Raw genomic sequence first — 4,007 nt, forward strand, 5'->3', positions numbered from 1 at the left:
TTATTAATATCTGATATTTATAAAAAAAATTAAAAAAATGATTTTTTTATAATAAAAATTTATTATCATATTTTTTTAAAATAAATATTTTTTAAACTAAAAAACTAAATACAAAATAATTTATTTATAAATTAATTTTAATATAAATATTTATTATTTAAATTATTTTTAAAAATAAAATTTAATTATACTGTTTACTCAAACTGAAACTTAATCGCTCTAACTATGTAATTTGTCAAATGTCACCTATATATCTTGCATTGATGACACCCCACAATGGTCGCCAAACAGCAATCGCTTTCATCCAAAACCTACATTATTTATTCTTCTCTTTTTTTTTTTTTTTTGCCAGCTCTAAGGTAGTGTTTATTTGCAGCTGATACTGGGGGACAGGGTCTCAGTATTGTGTTTGTTGAGGTAGAGACTAGCACTGAAAATTGTGTCTCTATCTCAATAATTTGAGTATTTCAGTGCTTCAAAAAATTGGGGACACTAGAGACTGGGACAGAGACAGAATTTGAACTAATTAATTTCTACCTAAAATACCCCTAACATAATTATGTAATTCCAAAATTACCCTTTCACTATATGAAATTAGGGCTTCAGTTTTTACTCAGCCCCTCGAAACACCTTCTCCTTCATGCTCGAAGGAGATCCTGGTCGGCGTTCATAGGCAGCGAAGGTCCGTCAACCACGCCGGCGTAACTGGTTGAAGGTAAGCGCTTGGGACTTCCGACGTCCTCTCCGTAGGCCTCCGTTTCTGATGTCGTCTCCCTTGTTCACAGATCTGGCGGTCCCACGAACCTGTAGGAGAGAGCCTGCTGAGTAGGTGTGGAGTCCATCTGAGAGTTGTTGCAACTAATGATATTGAAATTGAAATTGAAATTGAAAGGATATTGAAATTGAAATACTAATGATACTACTAGATAAAGTGCCTAACATATAAAAAAAACACAGATGCTAGGTTTATATATATACTCATTTCATATCAAATTGCCATGGTTTGAATCTAATCATGTCCAATTAGTAAGTTTAATTATAAGACGTGACAGACCAACCTATCCTGAATTTGATTCCATGTAGTTAGAGTACCATGCAATGAATTGGAGCTTTATAAACAAAAAAAAAGGGATATGTACAAAACAGAGAATCTTAATTATTAGTAATGTTTAACAATTATTAGGCATCAGCATTGACCAATTGTGCTAATTTATGTCCACTCTCTCAAACAAAACCCTAGATAAGATATGTATCTATCAGATGTTGATGAACTAACATGCAAAGATCACAATTTGTTTTATTTAAGAAACATTCCACGACTGATGTGTGTCACTGGGTCATTAAAAAACAGTATCATTATTCAGCATCCAACGATAACGAATCAACAAAACAACCAATGCACAACAGAGCTAATCCTATCAACCAATTCACAACAGAGCAACAGACCTAATCCAATCAAGCAGTTCACAACACAGCAACATAGCTAATCCAATCAACCAATTCACAACAGAGGTAACCCAATCTAGGGAACGGGGAAGGAGCACCTATTAAATTTTGAAACCATACGAAACTTACCTAATTCGTGCACCCACAAACACCGGCGACCAGACACAGAAATCCGGCACCGGGTCGACGCACAACCCCAGACGTGGATTCCGCAGCGGCGCCACAAATCACGGGGTCCGTCACGGGACGACGACCATCAACCAGGGATCGCTGCCGACTCGCCTTCCTCGGTCCCACCAAAAACAGCTGACAAGCTCAGGTCCTTGCGGCGGCGGGTCGGGCTCCAGCCATCTTTCCCGGAAGAGAACAGGAGGAAGGGTTCATTGGAGGAGAAAAGGGGTGAGGGTAACTCCAACTTACGAAAATGAATTTGGCTTTGTGGGGGGTTAGGGTTGTTTGGTGATATAAGGGCATTTTAGTAACTTTACAAATTTAGTCTTCATTTTTTATTTCAAACCAAATACGATACTGAGACATAACTCACTCTTGTACACCATCACACCAAACACAATACTAATACTTATTTCTATTTCTGTCTCTTAGTCTCTGTCTCTCTGTCTCTGTCTCGCAAACAAACGCTACCTATAAGGATTAAAAATTTTGAGACCTAACTATTTTGGCGAACTTATAATTGTTCATCCTATTTTATTCAATACTACAGAGGCATCCTTGTTAAAAAAATAAAAATAAAAATCGAAAAAACGAAAAGGCTTATGAAGATTTTTGTTACCAGAAAAATTAAAGCCATAATTGGGATTAACTAATAAACTATGATTTCGAATTCGAATTTTAAAATCGATAAATAAACATTCAATGTTATAAATGGAACAATAGTCGTCATGTTAGATATGTAGCTATTTATAAATCTTTTTATTTAAATTTTAAAAAATATTTATATAAAAAACGTAATATATATATATATATATTACTAATTTTACCATTAAAATGTGTTATATGTGACTTTTTTATTCTAATTGAAATTAAATATTTTCTTCTAAAATTAAAGAGTTCTACTTTCCTACCTACTAATTTTATAACCAAAATGTGTCACATGTCACTCTCTCGTTGCAATTAAAATCAAATTTTTTTCTCCAAAATTAAAGAGTTCTTTCCTCCTCCCAACTAATTTTACAACCAAAATATATCACATATCATTTTCTCATTGCAATTGAAATCAAATATTTTTCTCAAAAATTAAAAGTTCTCCCCTCCTCCCTCTCTCTTTATCTATTTCTCTTGTTCCTTCAACCATTCTATCTCTTTTATATATCATTATTAATGATTTATTATTATAAATTTAACAATTAAAATGTGCAACATGACATTCTTTAATTATATTAAAATTAAAATTGAAATAATAAAATTAAAATATAGCTATATTATATATTATATTATATTATATTATATTATATTATATTATATATTACTATTTAATTTAATAACAAAATGTATCACATGATACTCTTATTAAACTTGAGAGAAAATATTTTTCTCCAAAATTAATAAACTCCCTTCCTAAACTCTCTCATCTACATCTCTCCCTTTTTTCTATTTATCTCTACCTTTTTCACTCTATATATAATTTATTATATATTTATATATTACTATCTAATTTAACAACTAAATATGTCACATGACATTCTCTTATTAAAATTGAGAGAAAATATTTTTCTCCAAAATTATTAAACCCCCTTCTTAAATTCGCTCATATATCTCTCTCCTTTTTTCTATTTCTCTTTACCCTTTCCACTCTATATATAATTTATATTTTATATTAGTAATTTAACAAATTAAAATATGTCACCCGATATTTTTTTTATATAATTAAAATAATTTTTGTTTTTAAAATTAACAAACTCCCTTTCTCAATCTTCATCTTTATCTTTCTCTCTCTTTTCTCTCGTTCTCTATTTTTTATATCTTTTTGTTCTAAAAAAATAAAATTAACAAAATAATATAATTCAAATAAAAGATATTATTATTATATACATATCTTTTAGTTTTTTATTTAGTTTTAAATTTTCACTGCTTATCTTTCTAATCTATATTTTCATTTCTCTTCTTTTAAATATTTATTAAATATAATTTAGAGAGAATACTAATGTTATGATTAAAAGTTAAAATCAAGATTCAATTGTTTAAAAAATTAATTTTAAGTTAATTTTATAACTATCAATATATATTTTTTTATGGTAATATCTAATTATATTTTTATATACATAGAGAGAAAAAAATATTATTTTTAAATAGCAAACATAAAAATTAATTATTTCTGTTTGTGCAACAGACTTAACATATAATCAAAAGTATATAAGTTAAATCGTTTCAAATTTTAGATAACGAATATTTAAATTAATTATTAGTAATAAATTAAACTTTTTCACATGAAAATAATAACTAAAAATCTTATTATTTGATTTTTTATCTACGGAGACTCTGGTTTTTTTAGTCGACGGGAACTTTTGTCCAATACGATCTTTTTGTAAAAGTAGTTTGATTCT

The 4,007-nt window shown here is 29.2% G+C and overlaps 1 long non-coding RNA gene across 1 annotated transcript; it reads right to left on the reverse strand.

The window, feature by feature from the left end:
* Positions 1-298: 298 nt before the first annotated feature.
* Positions 299-1,922, reverse strand: LOC112739086 (uncharacterized). Its single transcript, XR_003170031.3, has 2 exons — positions 1,576-1,922; positions 299-842 (listed from the first exon to the last, which is right to left on the reverse strand). It is a non-coding gene; the product is annotated as an uncharacterized lncRNA (long non-coding RNA).
* Between the last annotated feature and the right edge of the window lie 2,085 nt (positions 1,923-4,007).

Source organism: Arachis hypogaea, chromosome 2, assembly GCF_003086295.3.
Source record: "Arachis hypogaea cultivar Tifrunner chromosome 2, arahy.Tifrunner.gnm2.J5K5, whole genome shotgun sequence".
Classification (NCBI taxonomy): Eukaryota; Viridiplantae; Streptophyta; class Magnoliopsida; order Fabales; family Fabaceae; genus Arachis; species Arachis hypogaea.